The 22,749-nt window shown below is 39.9% G+C and overlaps 1 protein-coding gene across 15 annotated transcripts in view; it reads right to left on the bottom strand.

The window, feature by feature from the left end:
* Positions 1-22,749, bottom strand: part of DAB1 (DAB adaptor protein 1) — a 414,794-nt gene that overhangs the window by 111,722 nt on the left and 280,323 nt on the right. For 10 of the 15 annotated variants that reach the window (XR_010784065.1, XR_010784066.1, XM_066555483.1 and 7 more), the window contains one exon: positions 12,810-12,922. The exons of the other annotated variants lie outside the window; for them this stretch is intronic. The gene's annotated coding sequence lies outside the window, so the exon portion shown is untranslated. The remainder of the gene's footprint in view (positions 1-12,809; positions 12,923-22,749) is intronic. 15 annotated transcript variants of the gene reach the window in all.

The following is a 22,749-nucleotide window of genomic DNA, read 5'->3' as shown; positions in this document are numbered from 1 at the left end:
CCTGGCACAGGTTCCCAGAGAAGCTGTGGCTGCTCCATCCCTGGAGGTGTCCAAGGCCAGGCTGGACAGGGCTTGGAGCCACCTGGGATAATGAGAGGTGTCCCTGCCCATGGCAGAGGGGTTCAAATTCAATGAGCTTTAAAGTCCCTTCCAAACCAGGCCATTCTGTGATTCTCTGATGAGTTTTAGCAGCAGAATTACTTTTGACCATTCCATTTGAATAGTTCAGTTTTCAAACCAGTCCTGAAGGCAATCCCACAGGATTGCTGGGATGGACAGCAGGCAGGCTCCTGCATGACACCAAAGAGAAGTATTTGAGGACAGCTGCTAGATTTTCCTGGAGAAATTTCAAATAAATACTTTGCTTGGAATCACTTATCTGTTCTCATCTCATTTGTATCTGATTAAGTTATACACTGCTCCTCAAATGCCTCTGCTTTCTATCAGTAGGAGTATTAACCATTTTCAAAGAGAGGAAGCATCCTCCCTAAAAAGTTTCCATGCATTTTCTGGTTAGAGGTAAAATCAGCAGCATTTCTGAATAATAGCAGACAGTGCTCTTCCCACAACTGGAAAACATACTAAAAGAAGAAGCAAAGCCACACGACTGTCTAACCCTTGGAACTGTGTGGGCCAGATGTTGTTTGCTGTATCATAATTCCATACACAGAGACATCCATACGGGGTCCCCACTGTGGCATAACCAGGTGTGCATGACCACCTCACACCCTAACAGGATGAAAACCCAGCTGATCAGGTTAGAGACCCTACAAAAGGAATCACTTCCAGGAAAAAGAACCACCAAACCACTGCCAGGCTAACATGTCAGTGGAAAAAATTTAATAAGGGTTTGATTATTCAGATGGGGAACTCTTAAGCAGTTAAATGAGTACAAGGATCTGCATGAGTGGTAACACAATCAGAAAATAATGCTTATATGTGAAATATTTTAAAAAAATCACCAAGCAGCATGAGGTGAGGAACCATTCACCTTCCACTGTCATGCTACAGTTTATTCTCTCTTGGAAGCAATCACAGGACAAATGCCAAGCTACAGAAGGTATTTTTCCAGCAGCAGCATCTGGCTTCTTGGCAGACTCCTCAGGCAATTTTATTGGAAGCTTTAGAGATGCTGTTGGGTCAGTCCTGCTTATATTGCTTCAGAACTGTCTGGCAGATTCCTCTTCCTAGATGTCATAATCCTTCTGATTTACCTTGAAGGAATTAGCACACTTTCATCCATTTCAAAAACAGTTGACCTGCAAGGCATTTCAGGGCTGCCTACAGAGACACAGTAAAAGTCACCGGTGTAAATCTGTGTGCCTCTGAACCAGCAGAATTGCAGCACCCAGTGCCTGATGTATCATCAAGGAAACAAGGAAGCCACGCAAACATTCTGTGTGTGTTACCAGTAAATCGAGTGCATTCTTTATGATTAAAGGAAAAAAACACAAGATGCATGAAAGATTAACTAGTTTAAAAAAAAAGAGGTAGGAATCTGCTCCTTCCAACTCCTCCATAAAGGGCAGGAGGGAAGACAGAGATGTCCTCTGCTCCCCCCATACCCATCCCTTCCCCCTCGCCAGCCCCAGCTAAGATCTGCATTATTCTGCAGCTGTGATCATGATTAATCCTCACCCAGAAGGATGAAAGACAGGATGCTGGTTCTGCCCGCCCTCTCTGCCTACCAACAAAATCAAGTCCACAACAGAAAGGCTTTCTGTCAGTTTGGGGCTGTCCTCTGGAATTCACACAGAGAAAAGGGACAGAATGCTGTACAAAGTGAATTTATAGTCCATAACACAGGTGGGACCTTCCTACTTATAAAGACTTTTGTGCAATCATTTACATAAAATATACTATATTTAAAAAAATGCAGATGTGCTCATTAATACCACTTGTTTTTTTTTTTTTAAGGGATTCCCAGATGTGCTTGGATGATTTTTTTTTTCTTTCAGAGAGGTTTCAAAAGCTCCCACAAAACCCTGTACCAGGTTATTCTCTAGCAAAAAGAGTCCTAATGCCCAAAGGTAAATACTAAAGCAGCAAGTAATGTACTCTATAATTTAATAAAGGACTACAGATCTTGGATTTTCAGTAACAGGAGTATTCATTGAGCAGCCTAAGAGCAGACTGACAGCACTAAGGAAGATACACATATCCAGGTCAAACAAAAAGCCAAACAGAGCTCTGTCATCAGCCCAGTGCAAATAAATCCAACCAGACACAGACTTCAGACTTGGCTAATGTGAATTGACTAATAGAATTCCATTTTAGGCAGGGAAAAACATATTCTGATTGTGAGCCAGCACTGCTCACAAGTTCTAAGTGTAGGTATCACTAGGGCCAGGTGAACCATGAAGTGAACTAATCTGAATTTTATCCATATCAAAGATTTATCCTGTCCAGAAATTACCTTCCCAGATTTAAACCAAGTATTCACTCTCGTTACTTCCTACACCTTTTGGACATCCCTATTCATTAATTAAAATTTCTGCAGAATCACAGTACTCATTGACAAGGCAGCCTTTAAAATGCTGTGCTGTGGCACACACTGAAAAAATCAATTATTTAGGCTCCAGTACATGAACAGAAATTACTGGCACAGTAGAAACCAAGCCATATTTTAGGGGAGTTGTAGCACAGATTCCCTTGTTTACCAGCTGGTTCCTCTGAAGTGCTGAGCAGTCTCCATGATCAGGTGAACATTTGGATACACAGTATAAACTGAATTTCCAGTGATGCCCTAGATTTCACTGACTACACAAAAGAGATGAAAGCTGCACAGAGAATCAAACAGAAGGTTTCCTGGATGCAGCAAAGATCTAAAATATTTTCATGAATTGCCTTTGATTCTACAGTCTCAACAAGGCCTGTAAACTGAGAGAGCGAACAGGAATAACCATCAAATGGGTGCACTTCAGTACAGCAAAGAAAATCAATTAAAACTAGAAGTAAAATGTTGTTCTCCCTTGTACACTGCTCTCCTGAAACACCTGGCACACTTAAAGCAATGTACATTACATTCAAGGCTAATATAGCCTGATGTGAATAAAGCCCTTGCTGTAATGAGAAACAGTTGTTTTGCCAGGCGAGTTTAAAGCCAAAAGGTGAAGAATTCCAAATCCATTAAAAGGAGAGGGAATTCAGGAGTGCAGAATTTAATTACTCCACTTGGAAGGTAGCCAGGACCATGGGTTAAGCACCCATGGCCTTGTGAAAGGGCCAGGGGAGCTCAAAGGAATTCCAGTGGTCAGGCCCCCAGCTCCTTTCTCCTTTGAGCAGGGCACCCTTGGCAGCCACTGCCCTGGAGCTGAGCCCCCGGGAAGAACCAGCTCCTGAATTCCAGCCTTTCCAGCAGCCCCTGCCTCCCAAAGCCCAGCATCAGGCAGGCCTGGCCTTGCCCAGCTTGTGAAAGCAGGCAGGCTCTGAGTATATGGTGGGGCTGCAGATGATGCCCAATTAAAGCCATTCAGATAAATACACATTCAGTGAAGTTATTGCCTATGCACCACTTGAACATTTTGGTTTGGGCTTTTTTTCAGATCAACAGACTAAATGGCAGGCAGTAAAAATATAAATTTTGGAAGAAGTGTGATGTTTGTGTTACCCACTCAAGTTAATGAATGAAAATAATGACAGAGTTACAAAATCAGGGATGATTAAGAACTTGAAGACCATCCGACCCATTCCTCTGCCAAGGAGGATTTGTTCTTAGCAGCACATTAATTCTGTTCTGCAGCAAACCTTCCCAAATCACAGGGGCAGCAAGAGTCCCATCAGAGGTGTTCACACTTTCAGGCTGATTCAGAGGAAGAAGTAAAACCTGGGAAGAGAAATCCCACCAACTCCCTATCATTATTCTGAGTGAACTGCTCAGAGATTATCTTGAGCAATTACTCTCATCCCTTACTGCACACACATTCCAAATACCTGTAATCCTCACTCTGTCAGTGCTAAAGCAATCCATCCCCTTCAGGTAAGATCTAATGGTAAAATCACATTCCACTGGGTTTATATCCCACACTATTACAGTCTCCATTATTAAATACTGCTTATTAGTTTGTACTTACAAAGTCAGGGAGGTGTGATTTTATTGCTTGCAAATCATCCTTACGTGAGTCTTATGCTGTACTTACACTTCACTCTGCTCTTCCAGATAAGCTTTTTGCTTTCTGCATATTTAAATAGTAACTCTAATTATCCCTACTTGATTGCCCTCCTCTTGTAAAGCCTTTCCACAGGATCATCTGCAATGAATTCTTCATCCTACTTAGATTTTAAGAAGCCTAAGATACATTATATTCTTTAATTTTAATAAGAGCATAGAGATGTTTCTTAAAAAAAAAAAAAGATGCATAATGGGTTTCTTTCTCAGATATATTTTTATCAAAACATAGGTAGAATGATTCATATTACACTGGGCATAGTAACATGACAAAACAGTGCCTAGCAATAAAGTCAATTAAAAATGAAATAACAAAAGCCAACCAACCAGCCAACAAGAGACTACTGACATGGCATCACACTGGCAAAGAAAAGTTCACTTAATTTTCTAAAATATTGCTTCTTTTGCAAACAGTGCTTAGAAGAATTTTCTAGATTTATTTCAAATCACGGTTGTGAAAACCCTTTATACTTGGAACTCACAGGTATACAGAAGCTACAGGCACCTACACAGGAGCTGAAATTAATGGTACTTAATCCCTTAGCTCAGGTAGTCCAACCAAGGAAATGCACGTTACAGTAGCCCAAAACATGTAAAAAAAATTTGAGTTAAACCTAATACTCTTGACAAGAAATTTATCAGTCTTTCTGACCATTTTAAAAGAGATTTGGTTACTGCTGATGTTTAATTATAGGGGTGCCTGGTAACCACAATGTGTTAAAGCTGTGTGATATTTCCCTTTATGAGTTCTGGGTTTAGCTCCTGGTAACTTTACCAGAGTGAAGTGCCAGGGCTGACTTCTTGCATGACACACACAGGAGCAATGGCACACAGAGTTCAACCTCCGAGACCTTGTCCTGCTGCCCCAAGGCATGAGATCATCCCTCCTCCTCCTCCTCCTCCTCCTGCTCAGCAAGCAATGACCACAGACAGTGGCTGCCCTCAGCACACAGCCCCGACTTTGATCCTCCAGCAGGGACTGTCTGTACCTACAGGTGTCACGAGAAGTTACTCTGCGACTGCACACACAACTTTTCATTCCACCTGGACAATGATAAATTCAGCCTCTCTACTGATGTGCTTGGCTCTGGAACAGTCATTTACTTCTCTTTTTTGTGTGTGTGTGTGAGTGTGAGTATTCCATGCAGGAAAAAGCAGCAGCATAGGTGTACAACAACCACACTGCAGCACCTTCCAGAATTCAGCTCCAAAGCTGCGTTCCTTCAGCACCTACTCCTGCAAAAGTGACATCAGCAACGTGGGATTTGGGTCTGGCAGCAGGGAATCCCTTTCAAACATGACTTGGGAAAAACAGGATAGGGAAGGAAAACAGGATGTTCAATTCTAGCTGTGGCTTTCAGGTCTCTGTGTCAAAGGGGTGCCAGAAAGTGCTTGGAAAGACAAAACACAGTCCTGAGCTGTGAATGCTCAGAGCATTCACTACTTCATTAAATGCTGCATTATTGAGCACTATTTTAGTAAATAAAACCAACCAACCACACAGAGACTTTGTGGTGCATCTTTAAACCAAAGATTTCCTTTGGGAAATAATCCTAATTCCTTGCAGATAGACATCCATAGAGGGTCCCCACTGTGATGTAACCAGGTGTGCATGACCACCTCACACCCTAGCAGGATGAAAACCCAGCTGGTCAGGTTAGAGACTGCAAAAGGAAGCCCTTCCAGAAAAAGGAACCACCAAACCACTGCCAGGCTAACATGTCAGGGAAGGGGAAAAAAAAAAGTGTTTGATTATTCAGATGGGGAACTCTTAAGCAGTTAAATGAGTACAAGGATCTGCATGAGTGGTAACACATCAGAAAATAATGGGAAATGTGACATTCAACAAGAAAAAAAGTCTTTCTCTCATTTCCTCTGGTCCTCCCCATGAATTACATCCCACTGGAGATGTGACACCAACTCTGGAACACAGCAAAGTACCAGGCTCAGCCCTGAGCCAGCTGATTGCAGGTGCAACACTGAGAAAAGCAGCATTCCCCATAAGGAGGCCCAGCTCAAGGTTTTGTGCTGTCCAAGATGATGACAGAGAGGTTGAAGATAAAGTTACACTGATAACTGATGTTGAACACCTCAAGGCAAATACTTCATATTGTAATAGCCTTTACAATATTGGGTTTTTTCACCAAACAGGCATTCTTATCAGGACTGAAGTCAGAAAGGACAATCAGGTTATCAGCAATCACAGGTGAGGAAGTTCAGCCTTCAGCAGCACACCAACCTTTCAGCACTCTCTTCAAGAAAATTCAGAATATTATTGGAAGAATAATTCTGCCCGAAGCTCAGTAAATAAGTCCCAGATTTTTTTATATGAAGTAATTTGATTCTATTTTTAGCCATTAAAGAACATTTGGATTAACAGATTGAAAAAAATTCATTCACAGCTTTAAATATACATATATATGACTGTTACAAACTCTCTCCCCTGCTGCCCATAAAACTAACAAAATCAAGGCAGAAATTACATTTACATAGTCCTGAAAATATTTTAAAATCATCATTAACATGTGTGTGATTTCATATTATTTTACATATGGGCCCAAAGTTGGATCCTGAATGCCATTTCTATAGAAATTGAGTGCCAAATATTACCAAGTTGCAATTTTACTCTCTATGTAAAAATACCTTGGCAGCATTCAGGCAAAATAAATTTAAAATTAAACTTCAAGCCTTTGCACGCCACCATAATATTTCAGGCAACAATTTCAAGAAAGGGAAAGCAGAAAACAGACTGTGCATATACTATAGTTCAAAATAGATTTCTCATGTCAAATGGCACAGTTTTTCCTTTATTTCCGTTAAAGAGTTATTTCAAATCTTCTGCTGAATACATTTACATGCCTAATGAAACCTCCTCAGTGATTTTTCTTGAATTACTCTATATGCTTTAACACTGCATACACTAATAGTGTACACATACATACAAATGCACACATAAATGCATGCACTCAAGCACACAATATTCATGCAAAAAGAATTAATGGAATTTTTTGACTGGATGCTACCCCCTGTAAATATGTTAAATGTGAACAGTGCTCATGGCTGGGTTCATTAACTAAAAATGCTGCTGTTGTCTGCACAATTCATGTTGCTCATGTGAGAAGGGATGGCATGTAAAATGCTAATTTACAGACTCAGTTCTTTTCAATTTACCATCAGGGCTCTCTCTCCATGAGGAAAATCAGGGGTCACTCACTACAATTCTCAGGGAATAACTTGGGCTAAGACCTCACTCAGCACCTGGAGATAAAACTCTGCAGGGAGTCTTCTCCAAGAAAAAGTGGAGAGAAAAGAAAAAAAGCAATGCTCTGAATGAGCTCCAAACACATTTCCTGACATGTTCTCATGGAAAAACAATATCCAAGAAGCCACAGTCCACTGACTGGCAAACATCCCATCTTCCAAGGGAAGAGTCATTATATTTCAGATTAGCAGCTGATGTAGATAACTCTTCTCACACCTTCAGCTGTTCATCACCTATTTCTCCTCCAGTCTTTTTCCTAAACTCCCTGTTTCTTGAGCACCTGCAGTCAGCTCACATCCCATCTGAAAGTTACTCTGAACACACTGAACCAGGCACAGTATGACACTTTATCCATTAAGTTTGGACCTGTGTCCCCATTATAGGTGGATGCAGCATTTGATGAACAGATACAATTAAGAGATGACCTTCAAAACCCCATTATTTCCCCAACCCAGAACAGCAGCAGTGCCACCATTCCCTGAAACATTCCAAGATTTCACTCCACCACAGCTGTACCAGCTGCCTCTTCTACAAATCCTTTGACACCCAGTGACTTCAGAGACCACAAATGCTAACTTGCTGCTTAACAATAAACAAATACTTCAATAATTGATATATTTACAGTTCCTGAGCAGCTTCATCGGTGGTTTTGTCTCCCCTGCCTGGCTGCACCTCTGTGCTGTATTTAACTTTCCACAGGGTCTCACCACCTCCCTGCCCCTTGGTGTACAAACTATTTTGGTTTCAAAGACCTCTTCTCTTCAGGGCAAGTTTTCAGCAGGACTTCAACGCCTTTAAATTCTTTCCTGTAACCTCTGTGTTAGTTTATCAGAGCAGTCATTAAGGCTGAGCACTTTGAGGCTGATGGGTTTATCTAGGCTAGCCCAACTCCAGCTAATTGCATTCAATTTGACATTCTCCAAGCACTGACAGTCCTCATTCAAGCCGAGTGTGAAAGTTTTTAAATTAGCTTTCACAGTTTGATTCACAGACAGCAAATGCAAAATGGCACAGGATTAATTTTTTTTTCCTCCAACAACACAGTGTAACAAAATAGCCCAAAGGCTATTTTACTTCATTTGCTTTAACTATTCGGGAAGATTCACAGCACAATGTTCCAACAGAGACAAAAGCTCCAGAGGACTTTCAAAGCTCAGTATTGCCCCCATTAATTAAAGTACCATACGTTTGTACAGCCTTTCCACTTTGTCACTGGATGTTAAAATGAAGTCTAGGCCATTTCAGACAAGCCACAGCCATTACTGCTTAAAACATGAACATACCAAGACATTCTTTTCAATTTTATTACAGATCACATTTTTAATACCTAATAAAGTATGGCACTGGACTTAAAATGGGCTATAGGGAAACCCATATTTTCGTGGGGAAGTAAAATCCTGACTTCCTGTGAAATCTGACAATGTGCATTTGATCAGTCTGCTTTCATTTGCTAGACACACATTAAAAGAAAACCAGAATACTGAATTACCTACTGCAAAAGTGATTTGGTCACTCCCTCCAGAGCAGGATGGAAATTCAGCTTTCTTGGCACTCTTTATTATTGGGTGTGTTTGAGCAGCTCCATCAACAAACTGAAAGATTCATTATAGGCAAACCATCATAAAATACTCTAGACTCACTATTTAGGAGAAAAATATTTCTCCAGTCTCAAAGGAAAACTAAAATCTCCACTAACAGTTTAGTTTATCTCACCAAAGTACCTATCACAATATTTTACATAAGGTCCAAAACTCTTAAACAATCCTTAATTCAAATTAGTTCTAATACTCTAAAACAAATAATTCCAATAGAATCCAATAGTACCAACTGAAACTCACATTACAGATGGGGAAGTATCTTGAGGTATGAAAATTATTTATAGTGAAATTTAAGAGCAAACATTTGCATGCACAGATAGATTCCAGCTTCATCCTCCACATTCCAGGTATTTACAGCCAAGGACACATAGGTCACATCTGACAAACTGTAAAGTCAAAGGCCCATCTGTAAATGCCAAAATGTTAGTCACTGTGGTGGATGGAATTTAGGTACCTCTTGCCAGGATTCAGAGTAGTAATCTCAAATATCAACCCAGTTTGATGAGTATTTGCTATTAAGAAGTTACTTACTTGCATTATAGTGATTGTATATATAGTAAATATATACAATATATTTATGGTATTTATGATGAATATAATATAGTAAATATTCTAGTTCTTATTTCCTTCTCAGTAAATAAAAAGCCTTTTTTTCATAAGCAAAGAACGTGAGTAAATGTAAAACTATTACAAAACAACCCACTCTGTCTGTTTAATTTACACCCAGACCTAGGAAACAGGAATTCTGCTGTGTGATTAGAACTAAGTCAGAGCCCAAACCAGGCAGGAGCAGGCTGTGAAAAGTGAGCCCTGACAGTGCAGGGCAGGCTTGGACAGTGGCCTTGGAAGCAGAGCTGTCACAGCTGGCACACGAGCACCACTCCTGCTGCCTGGATTAAAGCGCATTTGGGTACAGCTACAAAGGCCAGAAATGCAGCTCTCCATGGTAATAGAGAGCAATGTGGATATGCCTTTATAGTCATTTCATGAAATCTTTTCTGATGTAATGAAATGAAAAATGAAATTCACTGAATTAAACAGATGAGAAAATCGAAGTTAACACAGACAAAATACAGAACTGAAAAATATAGTATTTTAAAAAACAAAACTACTTTTCTCCTGCCTTTAGACCATTAGATCTTGTGTGTAACTACAGACAATATAAATCCTTACACAATAATGAAGCTTTACACCCTTTAAAATAAAACACAGCCCGTCATAAATGGAACTTCTTCAATGGCAACTCAAATGCTCCCTGAATTAACCTCCAAAACTCAGGAAGCTTCATCAACTCAGAGGGCACATAACCACGGGTTATTGGAGAGCTAAACTTGTCAGAAACTGCACAAAAAGAGACAATTCAATTGTCACTGGAAGCAACTAATACATTCCTCAGGTCACTTCATGCCAGGTGCTAACAGACCTCAGAACACACTGACATGACACTCCGATGTTTGCCAATATTTGTGCTTAGGAAACTTTGAATTCTACCCAGCTGTAAAAATGCCACAGCACAACTGATCAGTGCTGACCATGGATGTCTCACAGAGTATTCTCATTTCAAAAACAAAGTAAGATTGGGAAAAATTCTGGTTTTGGTAGAAGTGAATTTTCAATGGATTACTGGCAATTTCAGAGCAGGGACAGAGCATTCACAAGCATTTGCTAAATAAAGTTTTTCCCTCCAGCACAGACACTAGCGTTAGTAGGAGGCAAAGACATTAAATTTCAGCATGATCTTGGCTATTCTTTGAAGATTTCAGTGGATAAAAACAATTCCTGATAATAAAGACAGGACCAAAGCAACTTGTAGGAAAGCCATTACAAAGTGCACTAAAGGCAGCAAACACGATATACTGTACATTTCCTGATACATCTCATCTGTTTTGACAGTTTTATACTTATTATACTAATTTTATATTTGGATCCTTAAGCTCTTCAGACATTTTGGTTTTTCTTTCCTCTGGGCACAGTAAGACAGGGACCTGATAGGGACCAGCAGAGACCTTGTTCTGACAAGTATTTCTGCAGGGAAAAAATGGAGACGTGCATTCAGATCTATCTTCAGACAGCCAAAATGGCTTCTAGAATTTTTACTTTATATTAAGTGAAATTAAATTGCAATCCACAGATAAAATACTGCCTTGAGATCCACAACTACTCTCCCAAATAATTATAATAATTATAATTTCCCTCAAATAATAAGGGAAATATCTAGAACCATCAAGTGTGTTTAACAGAGAAGAGGAAACGCTGTTGAAGATGAGGAAGATCAGATATGAGGAGATGCTATAGACCAGCTGTTCTCAGAGTGCCTGAAATTAACAGCTGGCAGACAATTGCTGGGGTTTCCCACGCAACATGTCAACCTAAAACATTCCCATATAAAAGCTTATAGTGCCAATGACAAACAAAACATCTCCATTTAAAGGCATTTTGTTTGTTTCAAAATAACATGACACTGACACAGGATTTTTTCCCCCTTGCTGAACTCCTGTTCTGAAAAAAGTACAACCCACATCCCTTCTGAGGCTGTTTTTCTCCATTTCCAAGTGGAAGGCTCAGTTTTGGCCTCACTGGGACACAGTTCCTTGAAATAATGGAGTTTACTGCGAGGGATGGGCAGTCATTTATCTTCTTGCATTTGGCAGGAGTAGATTTCACTAAAGGCTATCAGGGGCTGGTTTTAGCCTGAAATTACCTAAAAATGTTTAACTAAATCAGTTTATTACCAAACAATATGCTTTACATTTAACTGTCCTACTGCAAAATAAAGTCATTGCTCAAGTGGCAAATCCTCAAAATGAACGAACATGCTGAGTTTCAGAAATGTGGTTTTCTTTCAAGGTAGTATCAAGCTACTTCTGTTTTCTCAAGAAGTTCAGTGCCTTTTTATTTTGATGGCTCTGAAAGAATCACCAGGTGGAAACCCTTCAGCTTTGAATTACTGAAACCCTGCTTTGAGTTACTCCTACTTCCAAGACAACCAGCACGAAACACTAGCACAAATCCAAGAAGTGCAATTTCCATAGGATGTCACACTTGCCTGAGTAGCTGTTAATGCCAGCTGCAGCAGCCAGAATATGAATTTTCCCACTGCTAAAATTTCAGAAAGCAAAACATAGAAGTGAAGGCAGCTTTATCATTACCTGCCTGTTCTCATTTCAGAAAGCTGGTTCCCCTTACCTTCTTTAAGTATCTACTAACAATTTTTTTCATTGCAGTTCATCTTGAAAATTAATCATCATAAATTTAAAACCTTTTTCTTGCACATCTGTCAGGTTGGTAGTGCTATTTCGTTTATTACAAGACCACATGACGCATCAGAGCTCAGGATTTGAACATGACATATTTTCACTTTGTTGTGATACCACATTCGAAAATTGTTCCTATCAATCTTTCACTGGAGCCAAAACTTAACTGTCTTGTTCACTGAAACATTAAATGCCAAGTCACACAGATGAATAAAAGCATTTGCAAGATGCAAACATTTGCAAAAGTTTCCTGTTGAAGGGGTCTGTAGAAGAGAATCCACCAAAGTGAATCGAACCCCGTCAGTATCAAAATAATGATCATTTGTAATCATCTTGGCCATCAGATCTCACTGAAACTTAGATGATTTCATTAACAGGCTGAAGTAGAATTTTGAAGTGTTTACAGCCCTGATTTCCAAACAGTTGTGCACTTGCCAGACTCAGCTCATGCACTGCTCCACACCTGTGATTTTCTGCATCGTTCCCAGTGAGGAGCCAAGCCCCAAACAAACAGGCCAGGTACTTACAGTCCCCATAATGCATCATTTTCCCTCTAAACAGTGGCAGCAAACAGGCTCCTCCAACACTGTATTACTTTCTTCTCTCATTCATGACGATGTCACACCCAGGTTCTTTGATTCTGAAAGAGAAGCATTTCCCAGGTTCTGAGGACAGAGGTACCCTGGCCAATCCATCATGCTTTGTGTGCTAATGATAGACTCATGCAGACGAGGCACCAGGAGCAGTCAGAGGCAGCAGGCATGAAAAGGAGTGAATCAACTGTCAGGGGTTGTGATCTGAAGGACTGCAAGGCTGTGATTAGAATTTTCAATCAGGACTTCCACAATCCATCACGCTACAAGGGAAAGGGAGGGGGACACACATATTTCTTCATCAGCCCTTCCTGCTATGGGCAAAGCGAGTTCTGAGGCATTAAAAAAAGGGAATCTGAAAGTCTTATGCTCATAAGCAGGTGCTCTTCAGGGAGTGGAGTGTAAAGGATTTTCTGCAACTGCACAGCTACTATTTTTTGTCTGCACACTCAAGATTATGTGCAGCACAGCCTTTGAGATTATGAGAATAAAACACAGCTCTTCCTCTCTCTCCTCTTACAGGTGCACTCACAGCTACCTGAGCAAAAAGTAACCCTGGAAACCTTTGTGTGTTGTCTTTAGGGATGTGAAAAGGAATAAAAACCTCCAGGAATCCTTCATCAGAATTTGCTAACACGCTCAGTGAAACTTTAGAAAACAACAAGGCAGAGCTCTTCCTCTTTGCAAGGAAAGGATTCTGTAATAACCTGTACAAAATCACCTGCAGCACTTGCCAGGAGGCATTCAGTCACATCCTCCAAATGTAAAAGGGACCAGCAAGTTTACTGAGTGCACAAGATCACAGTCACCAACCACATGGGCTGACGTTGTATTCCTTGTGGTATTTGTTTGCCTTGGTACTGCTGCTCTGACTCGGTGAAAAATTCAATTCCACAACTCAACAGCACTTGGAGCTGGGCTAGTCCTGCAGCCTCCCTCCTGAAACCATGGGAAAGTCACAAAAGCTCTGCAAGTATCTTGCTGCTTCTTTCCTCTCCTTCCTCACCCATGAAATGCAGCCATTCACTCTTTCTCCAGACAAGAATTTTGCAAGAACTCATTCCCAAACGGCATTTGCTGCCTCAGAGAGCCTGTCCCTAAAAAAATGTCAGCCCATCAATCAGGAACTGGGTGTTGGAGGCTCAAAGGAAATGTCCCAAGGTCTGTATTGATGTCACTACAGTTTTTGACCCAAAATCTAGATCCAAGTGACAAGCTAGGCAGACTAGACATTTATTGAAATATATGAATGAAGCATTATTTTAAAAGGCAATTTTCATGTTAAACAATGAATAATGAGCAGTAAAGGCAGATCTTATTTACATAATTAATGTTTCAGTTATTGATATTCCTTCAGAGGGTCACATTTTTCTCCAAGTTAATTAATTAATAAAGCAACTCCTTTTATGTAGGTAATTGCAATCACTTCAATACTCAAAGGCATGTAAAATATCTGGCTTTTTTTCTTTAATGTTGCAACCTGAGTGACACAACGATCATTTGCATAAATATAAACACTGAATGGGTCCATTTAACTCCTGACTAGAAATAAAACCTTTGAAACTAACAGGAAAGAAACACATTAATTAGGCACAAACATGGCAATCTGTGCAAACTACCTTTTGTCCAAAGCATCACATTGTATTTTCCCTAACACAAATCTCAGCTTCAAGACGCTGCACTGCTCATGGTGCAAACCTGTCCTCACTTTTAGCTCAAGATTGCTCTGAGGAGACAGAATAATTTGGGAAAGAACAGACTTTATGGAGAAGCAAAGAGAAACTAGAAAGCTGTTAGAGAGCAGAAAGCTTTAAATGTTCAACATTTCACAGGCAACACAAATTAAGAAATGCATTACCAAATCCTGCAAACAGAAGCCTGATGCTGCAAAAAATCTGTTACAGAAAGTCTAAGTGCCCATGTAAGTCCCACTCAATTCAGGTGAGAGGGTTACTTTGCTCAGTGACAAAAGTTTATTTGCACTTGCATCAGATCAGGCCTCAGGAAAAACAGCCTGGAAAGGATCACTGGGTGCACTGCTTGAGGAAGGTGGGACAGCTGAGAGGTTGTAATTTTATCACATATAATATTCTTAAATCACTAATAACTTGTACTCATTCCATTTCTATCTGTATCACCACACACTGCTGCCAAAAAAGGGGCAGGTCCAAATGTCCTCCCAAACCTGGGCCTCAGAGACTCCTCCAAAGCCAATTATTTGTTGTTAAAATTTCATTTTGAATATGTCATTTGTTGCGTGATTTAATGAATGAGAGAGAAAGGGGTAAAAGATGTTGATATTTCACCAGTGACACCACTGACTAGCTCATAACCAGAGTCACATCATTCTGCTATTTCCTAATCAGAAAACTGCAAGTGTCTCCACTATCAAGCATTCTGAAGCATAATTTGGGATTTTTTTCCTGTTTGATACAGTGCCTAACACGATGGGGGAAAATGAAGGCAAGGAGGGCTCCAATCCACCTCCACAGTTCTGGGGAACAGGATAGCAATAGAGATAATAAATGTTATTATTTGTATTATCCACTCATCTGCACCGTATCAGCTGCTAAAACCTTGCAAATATTCCTGACACCATCAAGAACCATTTCAACCTGTTTTCAAACTGTAAACCTCATATCTGATCTCCATCCAAGAGATTATAACAAAATGTGAAATAACCTAAATATTGAAAGCCATTTCACAGAAAGTGGAAATGGATACTGTGGGGAAAAACACATTCCAGGCTTGCAAATTCCCTCTTTCATGTAATCCTTCTCAATCTCTTTCCAGGGGACTATCTGATATCTCTCCCTCTCAGTGTTTTCAACCACTGCAGATCTTTTCAGAGCCAGTGGCTGGTTGTGCTTTCAACTGGTGGTTCCCATTCCAACCGTGCAGGAGTCACGAATGCAGCACTTGAGCAGGTTATGAATAAACCACTCAGGTTTTCTTTTCTGTGTTTCTCAGTAATTACTCACAGCCACGGAGCACAACAGAGTTCTGCTTCTTCAGGGTTCCACTTCCAAGGGATCGATGTGCTGCAAACAGAGGCACTACAGCCCTTAATAGCAAGTTTTAAGTGCTCCTCACAAGGCAAGAATCTCCTGGACAGCCTTCTTGCAGGTATCCAGGAGCTAAAGAGCTGCTTTTAGTGTAAATTTGTGCCTTTTGGCCAAAACCACTGTCCTAAACACAAAGAAGCGACAACGGACACATCCCAGACAAGATATAAATGAAATTCCAGATTAACAAAGCCCTATTAAATCAACTTAGCAATTCCATCTCCACTGATAACAATTTGGCTTGCAGTGGTGGGCTAAATAATGCAGTTGAACACATTAAGAATAGATCTGTATTCAGGCTGAATGGACTGTTAGCTCAGGACTAAAAGACAGGAGGGAAAAGAAATGCTGAAGTAGCTATATTCTGCCCACAGCACATTTTCTCTTCTCCTTCATCTTCCAAAACTATCATGATCATACATCTATCAACATATCATACACTTTCCCTGTGAAAGAGACAAAATAGGCCTCCAAATCTGTGTCTTAATGGGCACCATCAAAAGAAGTATCAATTCATCTGGACGCATAAACCATCCAGAAATCAGTGTAATCAAAAAGTGGGGCTTCTTCTTTGCCATCCAGCCTCTGCAATAGCAAGGGCTGCTTTTATATTTGATTATTTTATACTGCAGATACCTTCACTTCCCCTGAGTGCATTTAGCAGCAAACCCAGAGATTCCTCCTCTGACCAAGAGGCAAGTCCCCCTCTCTCTCCCTGCAGTCAAGAGTTTCAGTTTTTCATGAGATAGTAAAAAGTTTCTCTATTGTCAGCACTAAAAGCTTCTCCTAAAGTAGTTCTTTCTCTAAGTAGCCACATTTTTTCATCAAATTTTAGTGCATGCATTTTATGAAAGTGTCTGACAACCTCAGGATTTAGGTTAGAAAAAGAAGATGAAATGTAGGCTAGGCTACAGGGGGCTTTCTAGGGAATACCCCACTAAAGCAGTCTCCTGAGATCTAAGGTATCTTCCTTGCTACAAAAGCAGTAATTGTTGAGAACAGATTTTCAGTGGGCTCTAGAGGTTTAAAATCTTAGAAAAACCTAATTTCTTTCAAAACTGTCTGCTGGTTTCCTCTGGATTTTATATCTGTATGGGTTCAGATGGAGTACAGAAGGAATTGTACGCCATTGGCAAAAAACTTAAGTTGAATTTTCTATCTCCTGTAAACATCATCTAATGCTGTCAGGTTTGCTATAGAATATTTATTGCTTTGACTATGTAAAAAGAATTATTTTTTCCAGATTAAAACCAGCACTTCAAGAAGGACATAAAATTACATTATTTCTATTGCCTCAAAGTAGGCAATGAAAACTTTAATGTATCTGTTCCTATCTCAGGCATACCTATGAATATTTTTAAAGCACAGATAAAATATTCCACCAATGTTTTTACTCCTATTTTTGCTAAAGGTAAATTATATTTTTATCTCCAAAAGTGATCCATTTGCACAGATTTTTACATCACCTGCCCTATTCCAATTCTCTGGGTCCACCTTAAACATTCTGCAATGCCAGAATCCTGAATATAGTTACTTCACAAATATGTACAGCCTGAAAAAAAAAGAACTCCTAACACCCTGCCTTTTAATGCTTCATATCCCTTCTTTTGAGAGGAAAACCCTGTAAGTGAAAGGATTCCAGACTCATCCTTTGTGCTGCCTTTTCAGGACATGCTGAGCATCACACACTTCCCAAAGCCTGTATGCAGTGAGAGGGTGACAAGACACACTCCAGTTGTTTGGTTTTTTTCCTTTCTCAAGATTTCAGTGTTTATGTGTGACCTCCAGTGTTTAACTGATGACTATTCAGCACATCACTTACAAAAAACAGCCATTCTCATTTCCTTTACACTCCTCCTCACAGAAATAAATCAGTATCCTGACTGATGGAAACACTTAGCTGCCAGTCACTCTGCTTTGTACCCTCGCTGCTCCCACCAGCCTGGGAGAGATGCAGAGATGCAGGGAAGTGATTAAATTGTAACACAGAGCCCTGAGAGCAATAACTAAGTGAGCAGTTATAAACAAATAACACAGTTCTTCATAATTCAGTAAAATGCATTATCTGATTTTGTGTGTGGCTCTGAAAGCCAGTCAAAGCACCCGTGCTTTTTCACTAATGCAATAATGTTACTGCTTAATGGTGGAAAGCACAGGAGAGCAATACATGGCCTACAAATAAGAGTAAAATGTGCAAGCTTAACAATACAAGTTTATCTTCCTTATGAATTACCTAGGCAGTACTTTTATCATATGAGATCCATTGTTTCCTGATCTGCAAATTACTTCCTGAATCTATTAAGTATAACGGGAGAAATGTATTTTTCAGTCTTGCCCTCAGAAAAAAAAAGAAAATCGCAATAAATCAGTGTAAGCAGGTGAGCCTGAACTGGTAACAAGTCCAAGGTATTTCAAGTGTGCAATCCCTGGCTCCCCAGAACACTGAAGGATCTTTTATTAAGGTGGGAGCACAGAGATGAAAGGATTTAAGAGTAAATTATCCAATGATAGTACAATTCTGCAGCATTACCATGCGTGTGAAGGATTATTAAAGATCAGGTAGGATTTTTCCAGCCTTACTTCAGTCTCCTCCAGGGAAACGAATTCTGCAATGCTCCATAGGAAATAAAGAACAACCTGAGTATATTAAAAGACTCATGGATATAATTCCATGAACTACAAGCTTTCTTTGTAACTCGAGTACCTCAAAGTGCACAACACTTTTATCACTTTTATGAGTCCTTGAGTTTCATGTGTCTTTGAAGGATGACATTTCCACTCCCTGACTTGGCATCTGCATGTCTTGAATTCTCTACCAAGGGCCCAAGAAGAGTAATATTAGTTGTATTTACAAATCTTCCTCTCCCTAAATTCCAAAACCACATCCCAAACTCATTTACCTAAAGAAAATGCTTCAGACATGTACAGCCATTAAGCACACCATGATTATCATGAGGAAGATAAGAAGCCAAACAGCAGTGTAGTTTCAGTTCTTCTCTCCCCCATTAACAAGAGTCAAGAGAACTCTTGGTATCAATCACCCTCGTGCTCTGTCTCACAGGAGTCATCAGACAAAGCACATTTTATATTGACTAAACCAACAGTCCCAGAGTACCTCAGTGAGTACATAATCTGCACAAAATCCACTCTTCCACTTACCCCTTACATCTTTGATCTCAAGGCCTAAAATTTCACCAAAACTTTTGAGCAGTTTATTTATGATGTAGCTATCATTGCTATAGTAACATTGCTAAATCATTCCCTTTAAATAAATTACCTATTTACATTTTCTGCACTCAAAGCCAGGGTAGGAAGCACCACCTGTGGATAAGATTGGCTGACACTTCTCACTCCCTTTAATCACTTTGCAGCTTTGCCAGATTTTTAAATGTTCAGGCTACATTTCTACATGTCTACATGCTTTGGGGTGATTTTCGGGATGTGAGGGATGAATGGGTTGAATCACTTCCAAAATTTCAGCTGTAGGGAAATACTGTGTTTTGACCACGTTTAATAATCATTACAAACTTGTATCTGAACAGTTTGCTGAGTTTTGAAACTGGGAGTAGGATTTGGTCTTCATATCACAGATCTGGTTTTCTTGCTAATACTAAAAAAAACCAACAACACCTCCCCCCTCAAAAAAAACCCCAAAACAATCAAGCCAACAAACAGACCAAAAGAAAGCCACAAACCAAAAATCCCAAGCCCAAAACTACTTAAAATTAAAAAATGAGATTTTACATTTGTCCAGGATGATCCCTTTATACAAAAATCCCTCTATGCTATCACCCCTCCTGCAGCCTCCAGAAGGAACTAAAACGTGCATACACATTCCTATGAACACTGTCCTGGAAAATGGACTATTTCTTTAATTACTGCTTTGAACTGAAATTACACAGAGCAGTGGCAGTGACAGCAAGAGGTTCATCTTTCCATCAAGGCACCCAGCAAGCTGCTGAGTCTTGAATGCATAAAACAGAAGAGTCAGAGCAGAGAAAAAAGGGATTGACTCTGACACGAAGTCTTGTATCACAAGAAGCAGAAGAGAAGAATTTGTGAGAGCTGTTTAATAATGGAGGACTTGGGAGGTTCAGTCTGGGAGTCAAGATGTAAAAACAGCTTTATGGGAGGGGGAGCTTAAGAGTGGATGGAGACAATCATTTATGAGAGAGGAGCTGCAGCCAGAAAAGGAGGAAAGGAGAGGGATCAGGAAACTGTGATTAAGAACTCACACGAAGAGCTGGCACCTCATCTGCCTCTATTTAAGGTCACAAAAAGCACAGAAGCTGCTGTCACAGCTACTCAATTAAACAGAATAGTGCAGGTCCACAGGAGAAGAAAACCTGGCCTTGATGATGCACCTGGATCTCAACACACCAGGAACTGATGCTCCTCCCCAGAAAAGGAGTTGTATCTTCCTTACTATATTAAAAGCAAGATCACCCTACCATTACTGCTGTACTTCTTGTTGAATATCATACTCTGAATTATTCCAAATACTTAATTTCATTAGATGGATTTTCTAAGAAGACATAAATTAGGGCAATATGGTTCATAATATTTTCACTTCCTTTCCCTGTAACCCATTTCACTAGTTTTACACTTCATCAATTTAAGCATTATGGTTAATAGGTAACATTTAATTCTGTCAAAGGAGGAAAAAAATCCAAGTGTCTCATTAGGAAGCTCTGATGGCCATTTCAGGAAGTAATGCTGCATTTTCTACCTAAGTCCAATAGAGATGAAGACACTGAAGTTGGAAGCACGTGCAGACCTTACAGGTTTCTGTGCAGGGCAAAGGCTTTTTTACTGCTCACTTGGGCACGAGGAAAAGAGGAACCCTGGGGGACAGAATTCCAGTGAGATTTACAGCTACACAACAGCAGTGCAAAGCACTAAACCAGAGCTCCAAAACATCTGGTTTACCACAGCTAAAAACTAAAGGCAAGCAACATTTTATTTATGTTAATTAAGCACAACACATTCCTACATGCACATCAACAGTAATATATGAAGATTATCTAATGACAGGAACAGCATCTCTGACTAACTCCAGGAAAAACATCAGTAAAGCCATTTTCTACCCAATACTATGCTCTGAAATATGGCAATAATCTTTCAAACATCAACAGGTGCCAGAACATCACACAAGAACAAGAAACAGGTGAAAAAGCTTTCACAAAATATAAAGAAGGCTGAATTTCCATTACACCTAGTCTGATTTACAGTCATTGCAAAAATTCACAAGGAGCTGTTTTAAAAATCTTTGTGAACATGTGTGAACTCCACTTCTCCAAAATAAGCAAGACACATTTCTGTGACATGCTAAGAATTCTTCTACAGGTGGTGTTAGTGCCTTAAAAGCCTCAGTGATCAATCAGAATTATCACAGGAGGGGATTCAGAGTCATGTCAGGTTTTTGAATGACAGAAGCATGCCAGGCTTTGTACTACAAAAAGAGTATTCAAAAATAGAATACATCACCTAATCATCTACTCACACTCCTGAAGAAGTAGGCCAGCAGATAAAAAACCTTTGAAAAAACTGACAATTAAAATGTGTCCCACTCAAGTTTATTAACACATCATTAGACTGTTTCACAAGTTGCTGTTAAATATAAAATTATTCAGTGGATAAAAGGGAGGCTGTAGGTAGTAACACATTGTACCTGTAACAGCAGCTGTTTCTTTTCTGCACCCTGACTCTTCCCTGAGCTGCTTTTCCCCATTGTAATTTTTAAATTTTGGCCACACTGCAACACAGCTCCTAAGGCTATAACCACAAAATGTAATAGGTCTTTAAAAAGACAACCTTTGGCATGTGAGATTTGAGGTGGGAGGGTCGTAACACTCTTTTAAGAGGTGCCAAAACTCAGGAAATTTCTCTTCCCAAGTGTGATCCACAGCACAGGAAGGACGCGGTGCTGTAGGAGTGAGTCCAGAGGAAGGACCAGGGTGATGAGAGGGATGGAGCAGCTCTGCTGGGAGGAAAGGCTGAGAGAGCTGGCATTGAGAAGAGAACCTTGCTTCAGAAGTTTCCCTCTCACATTACTGCACAGAGATGCATTTAGAAACTTTACAAGTTATTACCACTACCTCACCAAAAGGTCACGCCAGCATTCTTCATTTAAAGGAAATTTCCTTTAAAAAAGCACTTTGTGAACTCTACTAGAAACTGCAAGGCATTTCAGTCTCCCTTGTCTACTCCTCAACCTTTTATTACAACAATAAATAATATATGCAGTAGATTAATATTTAGAAGAACTTTATTCTCCTACTTGCATCATCCTTATAAATTATTCTCCTATTAATGAGTTATTTGATCTCAACATATTAGCACAAAAATTACATTGTTCTCTGTACTAATCTGTAACCTATGTGCTCGCCTTCTGCTAAAAGCTTCTCTTCAAAGTGCTATTATTAATTGTCAAGCATTGGAACTGTTCCTCCAGACATTATCCCCTTTACTTTCAAGACAGGCAGACAAGATTTTCTCCACTTTTTGCAAGTAAAGTACAAGCTAAAGTACATCTGAATACACAATTCATTCTATTTAGCACTGTGCTCTCCCTAATGCATCCAGTGTGGCCAACTCCTTACAGGAAGCAATTGCTGGAACAATTCGGACTCAGCAAGATTAATACACAAGATGTTGTCATGTCTGCATTTTATCTCATGCAGTGATAGTGGAATGACAAAGATGCAGCCCAAGAGAAGTGTGCCAGCAGTGACCAAACCTCCTCAACCACCTCTTGGAACTCTAGGCTGAACTTTTTCATGCTGCATTAATGTTAGAACTACAGAGCT

The sequence above is a fragment of the Molothrus aeneus genome, chromosome 9, assembly GCF_037042795.1.
Source record: "Molothrus aeneus isolate 106 chromosome 9, BPBGC_Maene_1.0, whole genome shotgun sequence".
In the NCBI taxonomy this organism is placed as follows: Eukaryota; Metazoa; Chordata; class Aves; order Passeriformes; family Icteridae; genus Molothrus; species Molothrus aeneus.
Note: the sequence above shows the minus strand (reverse complement) of the source record. Positions and strands in the feature narration are given on the sequence as shown.